The 20,057-nt window shown below is 37.1% G+C and overlaps 1 protein-coding gene across 8 annotated transcripts in view; it reads right to left on the bottom strand.

The window, feature by feature from the left end:
- The window catches only part of PTPRD (protein tyrosine phosphatase receptor type D), a 2,143,764-nt gene that overhangs the window by 1,348,916 nt on the left and 774,791 nt on the right, over nt 1-20,057 (bottom strand). For all 8 annotated transcript variants that reach the window (XM_060300920.1, XM_060300919.1, XM_060300918.1 and 5 more), the window contains exon 5: nt 14,420-14,461. The gene's annotated coding sequence lies outside the window, so the exon portion shown is untranslated. The remainder of the gene's footprint in view (nt 1-14,419; nt 14,462-20,057) is intronic.

Raw genomic sequence — 20,057 nt, forward strand, 5'->3', positions numbered from 1 at the left:
AAAAACAAAAAAACTGAAGCTAAGAAAAGAGCATGAAATTAATTCTCCACCACAGCCCTCAGAAGGAACCAGCCCTGCTGACACCCTGATTTCAGACTTGTAGCCTCCAGAACTGTGAGACAATAAATTTCTGTTGTTTAAGCCACTCAGTTTGTAGTACCTGGTTATGGTAGCCCTAGGAAACCAATATACTACCCAACAAAGTGATTATGATATTTAAATGACTTGTAAAGCACCTGGCATAAGCCCTTGATAAATTATTATGAATAATAACAGTGTTGGAATATTTTTGCTACACTACCATTAGAAGACTATGCGACAGCTATTCTTGATTTATTCTTCATTTCTATTTTTGGAAATTTAGATATTAAAATATTCTGGTAGGAAGGCATTAAGGAAGGCAAAAATTACAAAGGAGATAAATCTCATGCCAGTGTGTGCTAATTGTTTGAATCCCCTGTAAATGGTTTGCCAGGAGAGGAGGTTGGAACACTTAGCTAAATTGAAGTTTGGGGATTACCATTGAATTTAAAGTATTCATACCATTTTGGCCCCTATTAGCACAAGTAACTGAGAGAAAAATCTTGACAGTTATGCTTTTCCATAAGGCTTAATGTGGACTTCAATATTTAAGTAATTCATTAGCAGGCTTAAATGGTGCCATGGAACAACATTAAAGGACGTAAGAGGCAGTCTGTGACCTTCATTTTAGAGACGAGCAAATCAGGGCCCACAGAGGTTATAATGAACTCAAGATTATATAGTTTACATTGGAAAAGCTGACACAACAATCTTTGTTTCCTAATTTTCTGTTGAAAATTGTGCCTTTCAGGATTCTCTGAGTATTATTTTCCAAATTCTATGGAGCTTTTCTAATTGTCAGAACCCCAGCTCTGCACGTGGAATCTTAAGACCATGATTGGGAGCATTCAGATCCAGAGAGAAGAAAGTGACATTGCAACATTTTCAGTAAAGAAGCCTCAAAATTGCCTTAGGTGAAGGGAGCAGTAGTGGGCACAGAGGACAATGATTTTTACGCTAAAATCACAAACTGCACAACACACTTAAAGAAATCTTTTTTTACATTGTTTAGAAAACCCATTAAATGTGGCTTTATAGGACCTTTCTAGGACAAGTCACTGAAGCTCTAAATGGTGTTTGGAAATACGGCTACCTAAGATTGAAATCATTTGCATTAGATTAGAAAACATGTAGGACACTTTGGTCATCAAGATCACTGGGATGGCTGAACTTTGCCCCACCACATGATTCTGCAAATACAGAGTGTACTTATAACCTGCTTAACAACTAACCCCACTTAAATTAAAGCAAGCTGCCCTCTCTCACCTCTGGCATACTAAGCTTTTAAGTAGACCTTGTCTGAAGAAATATCAGACTTTTAATAATAAAGTTTGTTTCATTGTTTGCTTTTTTCTCTTTGGTTTATTATTTTATATTTCCAGACTTTACAGGACATTTCCATTTTGCCTTCCCCAAGGATATCAGTACTGTAATTAAGGGGCCCAGTTCAGAATCTATTCCAGAGACAATCATCCAGTTTTACTTTGTGGCTTCATAGCACAGAACGGGAACTTTTCAAAAGACACTCAACACAAATGCAGGGACCCCTCTGGACAACATATTAATTTGTATTATGAAGTGAATTATGGCTGTACCCACCAGAGCTGGTACAGTTAAGTATCTGTCAGTGTTTCTACTATGTTTTGTGGGCTTCTTACTTGGCTGCAAAAATGCCCTTCCGGCTGAAGCATACAAGGCCAGCCTAGCAAGTGAGCGTTTGTTCCCTTTGTTTAGTTTTACCATTTAAAAACACTAGCTCTCTTTTATGTTTGCTTCCATACATTTTATAATGAGAGGTCTGATTTTCTAAATCAGCATGGCTGCCAGAATGATGATGGTTTCATGGGTCTCACTAAAGGTCTCATTTCTGGGTGTGATCCACATTGTTCTCCGTGGAGAATGCCAAGGCTCCAAAACGGAGGATTCCAGGGTGGTGAAAATGCCCTCCACAAATTACAGGTGTATTTATTAGGCCTCTAAATTTTAAATCCAGGCATCTCTATTTATATCTTGGACTGGCTAGGACTTATGTTTAGGGTTTTCCTCTATTCTCACCTTTCCATGCTCCTATCCTTACCTTGAATCTTTGTAAATTCTTACCACCACCCCCCTTCCTTCAAAACCCAGCTCAAATTTTCTAATTTCTGAGAAGACTTCCCCAACTCCCTCAGACAGACTCAGGGATTCTTCCTATAAGCCCCTTTGCACATAACACCTAGCTCTAATATAGCTGTTATTAATATAGCTGTTATCACATGATACCATTTCTGTCTTTCTGTTTCCTTATCAGACTGCACAAATTGAGAATAAGGATTATGTCCTATTTATTTGCAGAGCACCAGACATATTAAATATGCTTAGTAAATATTACATTACTGAATGAATGAATGGAGTAAGTTTTCTATGAAATAGAAATAGTGAAAATTGAAGGATAAAGTTATTTTTGAAAAGAACTGTCTTTAATATGATTTCCTACTTCCAGTCTTTGACTTTCCAAAGGGTACAAATTCTCACACACCCCATGATAAAGAATCTCCCAGAAAACTGAATTATTTGTAAATTCTTATAGGAAGAAATATATGCAACAGAATTTGTTAAGAGAATTACTGAACAAGGAACTAGCAGATGAAGTGTCTGTCCTGACTTAGTCACTGACTGTGGCTCTTCAAGTTACTTAATAGCTCAGTGATTCAGTCTATCTGCAAATGGTGATAAATAGCAGTTCTTGTCTGCTTCTCAGGGATGTTTGGGGAAAAATATGTTAGTACATCTGAGACAGTTTAAAGAAAAAACCTCAACTACATATATTATATAAATTAAATATCATTACATTGCTATTGCATACTATGTACTAAATACTAATTTATTGCAAACAAGACTGTCTGGTGAAATCACATTAACCTAATCACAAAATATAACTGGAAGATTTTATTCTTCCACATGTCATGAGCAGTTGGACTGTATCCATTCTATAAAGAAGTAGAATGTAAAGTAGATTGTTCGATTGTTTCTGCATTTGGGGATGGTCCACGTGATTTCGATGATGCATAAACTGTCATGTTCTACCTGAATCACCAAACACATTTTCAAGGAGAGGAGCTAAATAGAATTACAGATAACTTGCATAAGTAAAATGATTCTAAGAAATTTTTGTTTTGTTTTTTAAATCACAGGTTTGCAAACAGATTAAACATTGAGGGCTATAAACCTTCCAGTGTTTCTCAAAGTGTAATCCATGAATCATACGCCTTAGTACGATCTAGAAATGGCCAAACCTCATTCTATACGTAAAGAAAAATAAAGTTTGGGGTGGAATCGAAGAATCTGTACGTTGAACAAGGTCCCCAGATGATTTCTATGAAGATAGGCAGGTTTGAGAACAACTACAAGAGCTTACACTCCGGTCCAGGAGGCAAATGAAGAAAAGTACAGACTGCAGAAGATCAGGAACAGGAAGCTAAACTTTACTGTGTAGCAAAAAGTGATAAACTCTTTCCCCTTTAAAAATCACTGAGGGGCCTCCCTGGTGGCGCAGTGGTTGAGAGCCCGCCTGCCGATGCACGGGACGCGGGTTCGTGTCCCGGTCTGGGAAGATCCCACGTGCTGCGGAGCGGCTGGGCCCGTGAGCCATGGCTGCTGAGGCTGCGCGTCCGGAGCCTGTGCTCCGCAACGGGAGAGGCTACGAAAGTGAGAGGCCCGCGTACCGCAAAAAAAATAAAAATAAATAAATAAATAAAATAAAAATCACTGAGTATGTTATCTTTTGTGGAATTTGTAAACAAATTAGAAATTAACAGTATAATCCTGTTTTAGGGGGAAAAAATTGGAGGAAAACTTGGATAGACTAAACAAAAAAGGGGAAGGAAGAATTGACAACTCCGGTTTGCTGTATGTTATTAGGGTCCACAGGTACCTTATACTTATGGGGAAAAAGGAGGACTCCACAGATTCTTTCATTCTTTCCTCTGTAGGGTCCTGAAAGCAAGCCAACCTGCTTCAGGTTCTGAAACATTTTGATACATTTTTTGAAGAGTTTGCTCTCCCAGCAACTATCAAGACAAATTGGGTAAAAATATCAAAACAAAGTAAGGCTGTAACGTGACTATTATCAAGTAGATACAAATTTATTATTTTGTTTCTGTTTGTAAGTTAGCACATAGTGGTATAGACAATTTCAACAATTACAGAAAATAATACAGAAGCAAATGAAAAACACCTGAAGTTCTGATACAGTGTGCGGCAATTACTGCTCTCGTTTTGGTGAAAATTCTTCTGGAGCTATGTGGTGACTGTAGAATATGATTCCATTATATACAACTATAATTAAATTTACACCTATTTGCATATATAAATATACCCTTATATGTAATTTTATATTATATTTTTACACATTGTTTTTTTCATGCCATTGACACTTTAAAAAATCTCATCATCATGAATACTTACAGTATTAACTGGAAAATAATTAGGCCTAGGTTAGAGCTGCTGTTAGCTGTTCCATCTCCTTCATTCATTTCTTGAAGAAAAGGATTCCCTTATCAAAAATCCCTCTATATTCCTCTAATTTTCAGATCAGGGGTTCCTGGGAAATTCCCTCTTTCCCTCAGCAGCTCTCTACCCTAACTTCTACCTCTAAACCTTTATATGTAAAGAGAGATAACATGGGTGCTAATTGTCAGTTTTCTGGAGCACCAGGTTATCAGTGAGATCTAAGTAATCCAAGGTCTACAGCTCCTCTCAGTCTTTTCCTGTTCTGCTGACTTGTATCAGCATTTCTTTGAGAGTGCTTTTTTACCACTTGTTCCCTTGGATGCTGAATAGAATCCAATAAGTTTAACATTTTATTTAACATGTATTTAATACATACAGTGTTCTACGTGCAGTGTAAGGGTTATTTTACTGACTACTTAGAACCACCATATAAGGTGAAAGCCGTTCCTGTGTTTAAGATTTTTGGACGCACAGGCTCAGCGGCCATGGCTCACGGGCCCAGCCGCTCCGCGGCATGTGGGATCCTCCCGGACCGGGGCACGAACACATGTCCCCTGCATCGGCAGGCGGACTCTCAACCACTGCACCACCAGGGAAGCCCCCCGTTCCTGTGTTTATAGGAATAAAGAGGAAAACTGATTCTCAAGGAGGGTAAGTAAAAAAGTCCATCCAATTTGTCATCATGGAGCAGGTAGGAGAAGGAGGGATGGGGAACAACTACTCAGAGGGTACTGAGTTCCTTCTGGGGTGATAAAAATGTTTTGGAACTAGACAGACGTTGTGAGTAGAGACTGCTAATGTACTAAATGTCACTGAATTGTTCATGTTAAATGGTTAATTTTATATTATGTGAATTTTACCTCAATTATAAAAACAAATAGTAGAGCAGGGGATCAAACTCAGTCTGACTCCAAAGACACACTCTTAAGCATTAAAAAGTACTGCCTGCTGTGTGGCTATATTGGCCCCAAGCTTTTATAGCACAAAATTATTAACTTCTCACTGCAGAAATTTTCAATGTCTTTATCATGCTGATAAACAAGCTAAACCTCCCATAGGATGATGTGGTATACGGGAGCGTGGTAAACAGTGTTTCTCAAATTCCTTTTTCCATGGAATCCATCTTATCTGGGGCATTTCTATAAGAATGTGTTTCATAAAACACCATTACGGAATCACTGTTTTCTTCAAAGCTCTGGAAAAAATGTTTATTACAGAATTATTTTCACTTGGATAGTCTAGTTAGTGTATCAGCAAACTTCATAGGAATTCAGACAATATAATAAAGACAGAGCAGTTTACTGGAATTCCCTTTATGATCATTTCCTTAGCACTTATTCATAATAGAAAGAGTAAAAGAGCAAAGAAAACCAAGCGATTACAGCTTTATATTATATTTGAAAACATTTAATATTTACTTTTTAGTTAAGTTTCATGCAAATGGTAGCTCTGCTATGTGCACACAAAACTATTTAAATTTTATGATAAAACAAAATATGTAGGGAAGTATAAATTTGATATCCTTTGATTTTTAACACAGCAGCTTCTAGGCTAAATAAATCTTTCATAAGCAACTGAAAACACAAACTTTATGCACTTGAAAAAAGATATTTTTATATAGATTTTGTGGGGTTTTGTCAGTTATTATTCTCAGTAAGGAAGACAATTTCAGCAAAAGTTAAAGGAGTTAGAAATTAAGAGCAATGACATATTATAAAATAATTACTCTTTAATCATAACCAACTTATATCCCAATCCCATTCCCTTTTTCGATATTAACCATTATCATTTCATAGAAAGAATATGGGATGTACAATCAGTCAAAAGTGAATTCACCTGCCAAACTTTATAACTCAATTTCCCCATCTAAATATGGATAGTCCTACCTTGTAGAATTTTTATAAAAACTACATAGGATATAGATGGTAATCTATCCTTCCAAAAACATGTATATACACTTGACCATCCCACTCATCATAACTGAGAATCCTGACTTCTCCATTTTCCACAAGACCATCATCATTACTTTGGTTTCACTTCCCTCCTAACACAGTCTGTAGTCCATGTGAAGCCATTTCCTGGATGATTTTAATAGTACTCTTCCTCTGGTGAACATCTGGCGCTGCTGGGGAAAAGTCACCAAATAATCCTGACTGGGTGCACTACAAACACAGCCTAATATCCTCATGCTGCATTTGAACTACTCAGCTCTCATATCTCAAGAATAAAAATGGTATATATCTACATCTACCTCTCTCTCTCTCTCTCTGTCTCTCTCTCTCTCTCCATATATGTGTGTGTGTGTGTGTGTGTGTGTGTGTGTGTATGTGTATCTCAATATATCATACTCTCCCATATCAGACTTAATTTCTCCTATTGAAAGAAAATAACACCATTTATTTTAAGAAAACAGGCTCTTTTACTTCCACAGAATTAACTTCTGTGTTAATGTTTCCTTTTAGTTTAAGGCAATTCTCATCTGAGAGCAACAGGGAACCAAGGTATGTTCTCACAGGTGGTCTGTAATGTGACCACCTATGTATGATGGAGGCTGATGAGGGGTGAGGAGAGGTAGAAAGAGACCAAATCTCAGCCAGGTCTGACACACTAGGCAACTATATCAGAGTGCTCTCAAGAGGTACCTTGGAGAACCACCAAAAGCATTATTTGGGAGCATGTGAGCTCCAGGTTTGTAGAAAGCACTGAATGCCAGAAATACAGCAGCAGTGACAACCAAAAGAGGGTGGATAGCCACCTGCCAAGGGTAGTCACACATGGAAATATTCAATTCTTCCTCCTCTGCCCCAACCCAAACAAATAACAACAGGGAAGGAGGAAGGGATTTGAGAAACCAGGGTGCTCTGGCACCCTTTGGCTATTCCTTCATTGCCACTCACCTCCACCACTACCCACAACCCCTAAAACATACAGAACCAATAGGACATCAAGCCTAGCCTGTTCCCAGGCAAGGGGAAGATCTCTGAATCAAATATTAGGCTGAAACTTTGAGATAATCCAAACAATTGCATAACAACAAAAATAAGACATTTTAACAACAAAAAGGGACTGAAATGCTATGGGGTCTCCAACTGTGATTAAGGTAGCAATGACATCATCCAGCAGGAAAGTGGGTTTGCCAGAGGACAGCAGGTAGTGTTTAATGTAAAAAATATAGATAGAAAGATAGATATTTATATCTTCAGTATTTCAGACTCTTCTACCAAAACAATTTTGTTAATCTCAACAGTAAGATACTTGTCAAAAATAATCCTTCTCCTGATTTTTTTTTAAAATTGAAGTATAGTTGATTTACAATGTTCTATTAGTTTCAAGTGTACAGCAAAGTGATTGAGTTATACATACATATATACGAGTATGTGCGTGTGGGTGTGTGTATATATATATTTTTTTTTTCAGATTCCTTTCCAGTGTAGTTTATTAGAAGATACTGAGTATATTTCCTTTGCTATACAGTAGGTCCTTACTGTTCTTCTCCCAATTTTTATCTGTGACCAAGCAGGCCTGTTGATTCTGCTTAGTCATTCCATTCCTAGCCAGTTCCACTGAGACCCACTAGTAATAGACATATAGTCCATGGTAGTATTTGGCCAATTTGGTATTGGTATTGGCTACACTGGTTATTAAAATATCAAAGTACTTATATAGAGTTGGTAAATAGGCACTGATTCAAACCCCCTTTCTCCCACTGTCTTTGCAGACTTGGCCTCCCCTCCAGGAGTCCCCAAAACCCAGCAACTATAGGGTTAGTGTTAGTACAGCAGGGGAGCCTCTTGGTCCCTGTTCCCTTAAGTGGACTTCTGTTTGGTTTGCACCAGTACCATATTTTAAATTTTGCAGAAAGATCAGAAGATGAGGTAGATATCTTTGAACCATCAATGTCTCTCTCAGATGAATTGTTACCTTGCCAATGGATACCTCTACAGACAAACATGCTCTAGTCTTTCTACACTTTAAGATATTGCTTTCTTTCCTTCTCCTCCCACCTGATGTTGTGTATTTGTTCATGTTAAAGTCCCTATATTTACTGCTTTAATGAACTGCCATGGCTGTATCAACAGCCTTCTCAGATAATGGATTTGCCCTCTGAACTGAAATTTCTTACAGTGTCTTGAGAAAGATCTCCTTACAGAATATCTACCCTACTTCTATGGGTAACATGAGTTCCAGATTGTAGCCCTACCAAGCCTTTCCTGTATCCCTGTCTTTGCCACACACCAAACATAAATTTAATTTTCCCACTGAAGAAAATTCATAGATCTTATTGAAATCACTCAAATACTAGTAGTATTGAAGGTCTATGGTAAATGAGAAAACAGTGTTTTATATAAAATTTCAAGTCCAGGGAATGGAAGTGCCTTTCTTTATTAACATACGGTGAAATTTTTGAGCGTAAGGGACAGTCTGTGTTTCAGGAAAACACAAGAGCTTGAAGCTGTCCTCCAAGATCTACTCCCATATCTTTGACTATCATATCCTTATAATCCATTTCTATTCTTGACATTTTGCCAGGGCTTCCTTCTTATATATAAAACTACTTTCTGACTGTTTCCCTATCTGGACTTCTAAATAATAGCTCTTCATCTTCTCCACCATCTCCTCTCAGCCATCATACACATATTACTCAACACACTAACCATAAGAACTCTTAAACCTCAACTGTTTAAAAGCAGCACTCCATTTATGAGCCAGGAAAACCACGTGAACAGGTATTTCATCGAAAGGATATACAGATGCCACATAAGCACATGAAAAGATGTTCAAACTCATTAGCAATTAGAGAAATGAAAATTAATACTACCATGAGATATTGCTGCACACCTATGACTAAAGTAAAAACGGTGACAACACCAAATGTTGGCAGGGATGCAGAGAGGAAAGGTAGGATTTCTTCTTCTAAGACCACCAATACTATTGGGTCAAGACCCCACCCTCAGGTCATAGAACCTTAATTACCTCCTAAAAGCTCTATCTCTAAATACAGTCACATTGGGGGTGAGATCTTCAACATATGAATTTGGAGAGGACACAGCTGAGTCTGTAGCAATTAGTTTCCTCTGCTGTATAACAAATTACCACAAATTTAGCAGCTCAAAACACACATTTATTATCTCACAGTTTCTGTGCATAGGTCCAGGCATGACTTGGACCTATGCACAGAGTTAGCTTAGCAAAGATCCTATAGACTAAGGGCTGTTTCATTAGACTGCCTCCTCCCCCCATACACTTGAGATGCCAATCTCAAGTCCACGTTGTTACCCGTGCTGCCAACCAACTGGCTATAAATCAGAGGTTCCCGTGACCCTCAGCCTCGGGTTTGATTAACTTGCTAGAGTGGCATACAGAACTCAGGAAAGAAGTTTACTTACTAGATTACTGGTTTATTACAAGTATATTAAAGGGTGTGAATGAACAGCAAGATGAAGAGATATACAGAGTGAGGTCTGAAAGAGTCCTGAGGGCAGGAGCCTCTGTCCCCATGGAGTTGGGGTGTGTCACCGTCCCAGCATATGGATGTATTCACCAGCCCATACGCTCTCCAAACCCTTTATTTGGGGGATTTTTTTGGAGCCTTCATCATATAGGTATGATCAATCATAACTCAATCTCTAGCCTCTCTCCCCCTTCTTGAAAAATGGGAGAAGAGACCGAAAGTTCTAAGCTTCTAATCGAGGCTTGGTCTTTTTGGTGACCAGCCCCCATCATGAAGCCATCTCGGAGCCCACCAAGAGTCACTTCACTAGAACAAAAAAACACTCCTGTCTCCCAGGAAATTCCAAAGGATTTTAGGAGCTCTGCATCAGAAACTGGGGTCAAAGACCAAATATTAGAACAAAAGATACTCCTAGTGCTCTTAGGAAATGACAACAGTTTTAGGAGTTCTGAGCCAGGAACTGGGGGCAGATATATATTTTATATAACACAAGTATATTCAGGTTGTTGGCAGAATTTAGCTGATGACTGTAGGAACTGCATCCTTGACTTCTTGCTGGCTGCCAGCCAGAGGCCACTGCCAGCTATAGAGGCTTTCAGTTTCTTGCCATGTTGCCCTCTCCTTAGACCCTCTCCCACCATGGCAGCTTACTTCAAGGCCAGCAGGAGAGAAAGAACCAGTCTTCTAACAAAATGTATTCTTATATAATGTAATGTACACGTAGGACTGTCATCTCATCACCCCTGTCATACAACATAATCACAGGAGTGGGTATCCTGTCCCCTTCTCCGTATTTCAATGGTTAGAAGAAAGTCAGAGGTTCTGCCCACACTCAATGGGAGGGAATTACACAAAGGCAGGACTCATGGGAGTCACATAAAATGTGTTCAACATGTTCATTATATAAAATGTAAAACATAAAATTTCAAGAAAAATAAAAGTCACACATATACCTACCACACAGAAATAATCACCATTAATCATGCTGGATGTGTTTCTTTCCAGTCTTTTTCTGTGTGCTTTCCTTGAACCCTATCCCCTAACAAAAGCACATCATATATATACTCATTTGAGTATCTCTGTGTTTCTGTGTTTTATATAAATATGTGTATAAAAGCACATGTATAGAAGAGGCATGGTATTATAATACTGTTGCAGAGTTTGGCCTGATTTTTAAGAACACAGCATCCTTAAATAATCTTCAAAATAATGAATTTTAGAAGCTTTAACATGTCTTAAATATTAATATTTATTTGACAGTTTCCCTACGATTTAATAGTTAATTTGGTTCCTATCATCATGTTATTAAAAACACTATGAAACCTCTTACTCCTATAAAAATAACTTTCAAATATATCTTAAATCTATACTTTCAAGAACAAAGTGGGAGAACTTCACTTCCCAATTCCAAGTCTATACCTTTATTACCACCATCTCTCTCTTTTAGTTCAGACAACAGATTCCTAACTGATTTTCCTGTCTTTCTTCTTGACATCTTCCCATTCCTTATGCCTCTACATTCAACTGATAACCAACCAATTCATCATCACCTTTCAAGATACCTGAGTGTCAAACCCTCCAGGGAACCAGACTGATTGGAATGATTTTTCCATAGGGCCCCCTCATTGGCACCTCACGCCTATATTATGTTACACACATCATTTTTAAAATGACATGTTTCCAAGTCTCCTTCCTTCTAAGATTATAATTCCCCTGAAGGCAGAGAACCTCTATCTTTTTCTTCTTTGCACCCTTAGCACCTAACACAGTACATGACACACAGTAATTTCTTAATAAGGAAGCTGAAGTGAACTATTAAACTAAGATAGTTTGAGTGTGCTATGGAAATGCAATTTTTCTAAGCCCCTGTCTACATTTTACAATGTGGTTTTTCATCCTTGAGCACACTAACAAGGCCTAAAATTAAATCAAAGACCTGAAACCTGCTCTTGTACAATATAAAGACCCTTTGTATCAAATGAATCTTTTTTTTTTTTTTTTGGCCCCGCTGCATGGCTTATGGGATCTTAGTTCCCTAACCAGGGGTGGAACCCAGGCCCCAGTATTGAAAGCACCGAGTCCAAACTCTAGACTGCCACAGAACTCCCTCAAATGCAATCTTTTAAAAAAAAGAACTGATATAAAAAATGATCAAGAAGTTCACAACACTTCCTTCACCAAAAAGAGTGCACAAAGATAAAGACAAATATTACACTGCAAATGCTTACATAACCTCAAGCTTACAAATACAGAATCATTTCTCTTCTCTTCACAGAATGATGGAGATGGTTATTTACAAATTTAACACAAAACTGAACTCATTACAGAAATGGGAAGGAGTAAAGGACATTTATTAAGTGTCTATTATGTAGCGTGTATAAGAGGTGCTTTAGGACAGTTACCTCATTTTAATAGCCACACAACCCCTGTGATAATTATTACTAAATTCATTTTATATCTGAAGGAACCTTCCAAGAATTCCACAGCTAGTAAATGACAAAGTGGCATTTCACACTCAGGAAGGTCCAATTCCAAAGCCACAATCCTCCCACTTCCTCACACTATGAGAACACCTAGGAAATGCCCTAGTTTTCAGTTCATTACCAGAAATGTTGCTCCCTGGAATATCAGGGGAAAGAGGAGAAATGACTAACAGCCAGCTCGAGGTTGAGGCTGTACATCTATGGGAAACCGAGATTATTTGCATTGTGCTATGTTTGATTTAGTTCCCTGCCAAATGTCATGCCAAAGCCTTGACACAACAGAGATTTGTGCCTGGAGACATTCATTCCCTGTCTGGCAGAGCACATCGGCTGGCATATTTTCCTTGCATATTCTAAAGTCATACCCATCTCTGAATAGGGACTGAAAATGACTAAGAGGAAAAACATATGAAAAAGAGTCAAGAAAAAAACTAAGTGTATTTCAATATTAAAATCTCAGAAAATTATCCATATATGCAGATGAATAGCTTATTCTTTCATATAAGGGTAATGTGGAACACACACCATATATTTAGAGCCAAATTTAAAATATAAATGTGTATATAAGAATATTTCCCCCAAAACTATGCATACAGACATCAATTATTATTCATGTTAGTGCATATAGCCACATTTTTCTTATAACCACAAACCAACTTACAACTTTTCTTTCAATATAAAATTACTTTATCATGCAGAAAAATAAAAAGAACTGCCTTGCCAGTTTCTGTGTGGGGTTGGAAGGACCCTCTACCTGGGGGTAGATCTAGAGAAGCTTTAGAGAAATTATAATCAGACATTTGTGAATCCATTTGATACTTAAATACCTCTAAATAAACAACATCAAACCTTCTATCAATACTTTATCACTTAAATTCCTCACGTGTTAATTCAAGCAAGTCTTCTCATGCTTTCTCCATAGTGAGTTTTAATAGCTTCTATTTGTGAGTTTCATTTTCACTTTCATCTGTCTTCGCCTTTCTCCATTACAGTCCCTGACAATCTTAGTTCCTTTGGTCTTAACTCAGAGCTCCCACCAAGTACTTTTTATTCATTATATACACTTTCTTTTCAGCTCCCTCTTAGGATTCAAGGCTATTGCAGTTCTTGATCTTTATAATGTTCTTTGTTCCTTTTTTTTTTTAATTGGAGTAGAGTTGCTTTACAATGTTGTGTTAGTTTCTGCTGTACAATGAAGTGAATCAGCTATATGTATACATACATCCCCTCTCTCCCACCCTCCGCCCATCCCACCCATCTAGGTCATCACAGAGCACCTAGCTGAGCTCCCTGTGCTACAGAGCAGGTTCCCACTAGCTATCAGTTTTACCCATGGTAGGAAATCATAGGCATCCTGTATCAGCCTTATACTGGCCGCCTTATCTTTCATATAGCACATTTATATACTTATTTAGCTGTGCGTGTGTGTTTATTTTCCTGTTTGCTTCCTATTTTCACACTGATTTGTAATTTTAAACTAATTTCACCATTTGATTCACCAAAACCTAGACACTCTTAGGTAATTCTTGACTGGTAATTTAACTGACCTATATCCTATTTCAGTAATTTACTCATCAGCGTCATTAAAGACTGTGTTAAATACCTTCCATCAGCCTTAGAATAGTTCCACTGTTTTACTTGCAAGAGCATTAGCGACAATAGTCCTTTGAATATAGGTTGTGTGGATTAAGGCACTCTGTGGCCAGGCAATGCTATGTATTTAATAATCAGATATTTTATTCTGATACTTTACCATTAGAATCATATTTTGCCAGATGAAAGAGTATATATCATATACATAAACATGTATTATAATTCCATATATCTAAGCCTGAGACAATAATGTAATTATTATAACATTTTTATACTTTACTCATGAAGAAAATTTGAAATATATTTTAAATGTGCATACCTTTGTCCAAGGCACATCCTGCTGTGGTCTCAGGACAGGAACCTATTGTAAAAAATATATATTTTTTATTAATATATTTAGTATTACAAACAGATTGAGAAATACCAATACATAAAACAAGACATGGTTTAAACCTCAACCATTGCTCAAAATGGGTATCTCCCCATTAACTTCAAAAAGATGGTCTATCTTTTGTCTTTTTTTAGATGAAGTTCATTAAGAAAAAAAGGACTAGAGATAAATACTCTGATATATCTCTCAATCTGAATCTCCAAAGGAGCTCTATTCCTTTATGTCTTAAAATATTTTTTTTTCCCAGAAAGAAATATAGAAGCAAATTTAGCTCCTGATACATAAAAATCAAATTTAGGCAAAAATTCAGACACCACTTTTCAAAAATCCTAAATGAATTACTATGTTCAAAACAGGAAGATGAAGAGGCAGGTTAAACAGGTTTTATAATAATAAAAACCTTAGAATATTTGTTGATCAAACAGTGGTATCAGTGCACCAATTAAAGTTAACAGAGAATCATTTTCACAGTAATAATGTTTCAAACTTTCAGGTAGTGAGACTAAAATATGTGCAGATAATAGATGTAAATATGTTCAAATGAACTGGAGTATTTTAGAAATCAAAAGAGGAAACAGAATCACATATTGCTGTGCTAAAGCCCAATATTTCCATCATTTGTATTTTATTATTCTATTAGATGCAGTGACACATTTCCAAATATGTCCAGAGACTCACCCACATAAAAGGACAGATCTAAATCTAAGAACCCTTGTTGCAAATGTGATAATACTAATTACAAGGACTTCAATTAAATGCAAAATGAAAGAACCACTTACTTCATTCATGGTTTTTGACATTCTATCTGCCTGAAATTTCCAGATGTGGGGGAAAAAAAACAGAGAAAAAAACTTCCTTTGTGACCTCTACCAGTATGTTGGGATAAAAATTTAACCATGAATAATAAATAGCACCTATAAAATAGAAATAAATATAATGTTTTCTTCCATATGTAAAGATCACTAACCTAAATGAATTTAGTTCTAGAAGGCACTGGAGTGGTAATCCAGTAAACTGGATTCAAACTCTGAATTACAAAGTTCTCATTTTTATATGGTAATGCCTCAGGAATTTCTGGGCGATGGGAAGAAACCAAGACTCCACATTGCCTATAACATTCCTTCAGCCATTATTCAAGCCAAGTAGCCATGTACAAGTGCATACACAAACACGTACACATTCGTACACACTTTTCCTCTCTCACTTGAAAGGTCTACATAAGGTAATGCTTAGTGACAGGATTTTGTTGCTTAAAAAAATACACACACACACACACACGCGCACACACACACACACACACACACACACACATTTAGGCTATCTTTTAAATTTTATGGCCCAAACTAGAATTTCACACTTTCGGGAGCTGAACTTTGGTCCTTGGATTACTAACCAGTTTGGATTTAGACAATGTACATAACCTTATCTTAGCCTCAGTTTATCACTTACAATGAAGTTGTAAAGATTAAATGAGTTAATACAAATAAATTGCTTAGAACCCTTCCTAGGGCATAGGACGTGGCCAAAACACATTAGCTATTAAAAACTATAAAATGCTTGAAAAGTAAAAATAGTTCAAATATATTAAATTATTTAAATATCTAAAAAATATTTTAACTCATGCTTTCTAGTCTATTCATCTCTCAGTATGAAAAAGTTTGTATTGGGTTGCCCAAAAAGTTCATTTGGGTTTTTGGTACCATGCTATGGAAAAACCCAAACAGACATTTTGGCCAGCCCAATATTTCTTCTATTTTAATACAATTATATTTATAGTCACACAATTATAATTAAGTGCAAAATAACTGAGAAACACATAAAAAAAATGAAACTTTATTCATGAAAGAAATTCAGAGAAATCAAAGTAAAAGTGGCATTCTTTTTGTCTTTTGTTTTGTTTTGTTTTGGCAGGGGAATGAGGTATTTTAAGTGGTATTTAAAAGCTATCATTCCATGTTCTGTGTTTTACTTATGGTCTGGCATGACTAGAGGAACAGAAAACCTTGGTAAATGACAGGGAGGCACTTAAAGTTTTCTCCAGCCAAGCAAGGATCCAGTTGTCTAACATCCATGGGAGTAGAAGCATAGGGTGAAGAGAAAGTATGAAACTCTGGACAGTCAGCATTACAGCCAGACTCTAATGAATTTATCACAGAAAAACATGGTATCAACAAAGTCAGGGCTGGATTCACAGCAAAAACAATCCCCAAATTCTAAAATCTCCATTCCTCTGGCCAGTAGGAATAATTGGGGTTTTAAAGATAGGAATAAGGGTGTTTGCTCTGATTTTTCTGATAGGAACATATACTCCTATAAATGGAAATAAGTTGCAGGAGGAAAGGGAGGAGACATTTTAAAATAGTGGTTTAAATGAACTTAGCATAGGCTAGAATTAGGAGGGAAAAAAAGACTTGAGATGAGAAAATGGAAAAAAAAAGGAAGAATAAAAAAGACAAGAATACAACACCTATAGACTCAATAAGGAAAATTCTAAATATCAAACCTGAAAGACAATATATTTGGAAAACTATGTTTCGACCAGCAGCTCTTTTTTAGATCTGCTGATGGTGGTGAAGGGGAGGTGGTGTATCATCATTTCATTGACATCATTTAACTGTTTTAACTCAGGCATTTTCTCCCAAGGCTAATTTCCTCCTGCCACTTCCGTGGCCTGGAACATTTGGTAATCCCTGGAGACATTTTTGGTCACAGCTCGGTGTAGGGTGCTATAGGCATATAGTGGTTAGAGGCCATGGACACTGCTAAACAGCCGACAATTCACAGGACAGGCCTCCATAGAAAAAATTTTTCAGCTTAAAATACCAATCATGTGGGGCTTCCCTGGTGGCTCAGTGGTTGAGAGTCCGCCTGCAGATGCAGGGGACACGGGTTCGTGCCCCGGTCCGGGAAGATCCCACATGCCACGGAGCGGCTGGGCCTGTGAGCCATGGCCACTGGGCCTCCGCGTCCCGAGCCTGTGCTCGGCAACGGGAGAGGCCACAACAGTGAGAGGCCCGCGTACCGCAACAACAACAACAAAAAACTGTGCGGCAGGGTTACTCCTCATTACCTTATTTAAATGTTAGGTCCTTAAAATGACTTAATTTTTCAACCTATCTCGGAGAAAATTTTCACTCCATTTTCATTTCCCTACTGATGTATGACCCAATTTCAGGAGCACGTTCAACAGATATGCTGTTATGACAGCTCTAGAAAACTAATGCAATTGGTAATTTCCAAAGTTAGATTGCAGCTATACACAAACATGCAACAGAAGTAAATATTATCTTCAGTGTTTTCCCATTTTCTATTTAATACTTATCTTTCTCTTTTATGGGCTTATTGCATAACCAATGCTCTCCTGATTTTTCCAGGTTTCAAGGGCTTGTCTGTCAGTGGACATAGCTTCCGTTTCCTGCCTCCCCAAATGTACTTTCAAAGTGATTCTCTCCTGACCTAAAGAAAGAGTCTAACAGAAAGATTTTAATTACTGAGAAGAGCTTGGCCTATATCTATCTTTGAGGGAATTTGTTTGCAAAAAGCAAATAATACCATTTTTAATAAAGCAAGCCTTTTGTGATATTTTGTTTTGATAGTGATGAACAGGTGTGATAAAATTGCCATCTTCACTCATTGCTGGTGGTAGTATAAATTGGAAAGCGATTTTCCAGCACATATCAAACTCTACAAGATATTTGCTCCCTTTCACCCACTTATTTCACTTCTAGAAATCTCTCAAAAAGACGTATCAACATATGCTGACACAAACATTTATGTATCCTGATAATCCATTTCAGTGTTATTTACACCAGCCCGTCTCCCCGCAAAATGGAAACACGCTAAATATCTTATAATACAGAAACTGAATTGCTCCCACAGATAAGGAAATATTGTGCTTTAATTTGTAACCGTATTTTCAAAAACAATTTAACAACATAGGAATATAAAGTGACCTTTACAGTTTTAGGCGAACACTTCAGGATACAACAGCATTCCATTGTGTAAAACTAAATCCCCAAACTCAGGAATTCCCTTTAGTCTTGCTCCCCCTAAAATGAAGAGTCTCCTTTTATAAATTAGTGAAACATTCAATTCCAAGAAGTAGACATAAGTTTTTTCAGCAGAGTCCTGCATTACCTCAGAAGGAGCAGGGAGAAAGAGATTCTCCACAGTTATAATCTGTGACTACAAACTGGCAACTGCTTCACTCTTGCAATGAACTGCCTCTGTCTATTTTACAGCCAAAATAACTGGCAAAGATGACATCCAATTACAACTTTCCTTTCTCATTTGGAGGATCAAGTGGTAGTCTTCCTTTATTTCCTAACAGAGGTATCACCAAGCATCTCATGACATAAGCCATAAAGACTAAAGAATATTCCATACTTTGATCTATCCCCTTTGTTATGAGGTACATGCATTGTTTTATTGGAATAGAACAGTCTAAACCTTGTTGTACCATGATTGCCAAGTGCTAAACTCTTTAGCAAATCCTTATTTTCAGAAATAAAACATTGTTTTACTATTTAGTAACCTATGTTCTTGGGCAAATCGCTTATCTTCAAAGGGGATGATGATTAAATAATCTCACAGTGAATATTATCAAGTTTAACAGCCCACTAAAGTCATGCACCTGAATAAATATATGTACCTATAAAGTGGTCGCTCTCTATATTTCTATTTATCAGACACTGAAATTTTTAGTTTGAAGGAGCCAGTAGCAACATGGCTGCCAAATTATAACTTTAAATGTTATAGACACCAACAGAAGCCTCAAAATGGTTATTAAAAAAGATTCTGTGTAAATGTTAAGCACTGTAGTGGGTTATACTCAACATATTTTCTTGTTTGTTTGAGGTTTATGAACATACTGTAAATCTGGCAATTCTTAAGAAGGGTTGATTATAATATTCTTTCCCCATCATATTCATGACAGCACTTCAAAAATGCCCAATTTTCAAAAAAAAAAAAAACAGAACCTACAGCAGCAGCAAACAAAACAGTGGATTTAATGTGGCGCAAGAGCAGCACTGCCTGTATGCTGGGTTTGCACCTCCTTATTCAGAATGTGGCATTAGCACCTTGCAAGGAGGCAGGATGGAGGGAGCAGCTCTCTCATTATTTCTGAGAGCAGGACTTGAGCACCAGTTTGAAGATGTGAATGCTCCATTATCATCAGTCAATAACTAGCATTTAGGATCTGACACACCACTGGATCATCAGCTAATTACATTAATAATCAGATCCAATTTTCCTTTGTCTTTTTAATTTTAACCACAGAGAGTTTTGTCCGTGAAGGTCACTTGTTTTATGGTACTGCTAACACAGACACATCATCATTAATACTTTCGGTAAAATATTTCTATGAAGCTTAAGGGCTGGTTCCTTGTGAATTTTAATATGTGTTTTTTGAGAATGAGGAGATCAGGGTCCTAAATTCTAACTTTGTTGGAAACCCTCTGGTTTGCAAGTCATTTAAAGTATTTGACATCCTTTTCTGTATTGTAGAATTAAATAATTAGAATTTCAATCTAAGGGTTCACCGATTTTTGAGTATTTATAGTTC

This window comes from Globicephala melas, chromosome 6, assembly GCF_963455315.2.
Source record: "Globicephala melas chromosome 6, mGloMel1.2, whole genome shotgun sequence".
Taxonomy (NCBI): Eukaryota; Metazoa; Chordata; class Mammalia; order Artiodactyla; family Delphinidae; genus Globicephala; species Globicephala melas.